The sequence below is a fragment of the Chaetura pelagica genome, unplaced genomic scaffold (assembly GCF_000747805.2).
Source record: "Chaetura pelagica isolate M959 unplaced genomic scaffold, ChaPel_1.0 scaffold420, whole genome shotgun sequence".
Lineage (NCBI taxonomy): Eukaryota > Metazoa > Chordata > Aves > Apodiformes > Apodidae > Chaetura > Chaetura pelagica.
Genome location: NW_009951919.1, coordinates 2,188,714 through 2,189,601, shown reverse-complemented (window position 1 = coordinate 2,189,601; position 888 = coordinate 2,188,714).

Sequence of the window (888 nt, the reverse complement as noted above, 5' to 3'; positions counted from 1 at the left end):
TTTTAAAATATATATATATATAGTAAACAGGAACTATGTAAATACGAATGAGGAAAACCTCTGTCTGGACGTACACACTAGACATGCATCAGGAAGTAGTCAGCAGAGACATATAGTCTGATACTTGTGAGATATGAGAGATATTTTATCAAAATGACATGACCTAGCAGAGGTCATGCCCTTGAATACAAATACTTTATGAACACTATTAGAATGTACTGTGTCAAAATACAGACAGAATCCCTGCCATAAACAAAGTAACCAAACTTACTGGCAAATAGACTGACTGTGGTGTCAACAGAAGGTCCAAAAATTCTCCAGGGAAGTGGATCCTGACCAGTGCTGACAGCTTTGCCACCTGCTATCCCCAGGAAGGGATCCAGAAACTAGAAAATACTTGGGCTTTTGAACAACCTGGCTGTGCTAAACAGTTTCCTATGCAGGAATCATGGGGCTGTGTGGGATAGAAAACTGTTCAGCCTGAAAATAGTCCTTAGTTTTCCATTCAACTCTTCATTTAGCTGGGAGAGGATGTCAAAGAACGGGACTGTACCTGCACTAGGTGCCCTCAGTTAATAAGTTCAGGCACATAATGAAATTGTCCCTGGGCAAAATGTCAGGTTTTCTGTTCAAAAAGCAAATTCTAAGTGCATTCATTAAAGGCACCTTTTCAGTGAACAACATGGCAAGTACTTGTGGCAACACGCTCCATCCTCTTCAGATTTATCAATAATGAAAGGAAAACTGGCACATTTATCACTTCTTGCTAGTCTTGTCTGACATGAAAAATATAATGGGTGGGTCTATAATGAACTCTTTTAAAACTTAAAAGACTCTTTTAAAACCAAATCTTTTTTTCATACTGAACATATGATTTAATTGGCTGTG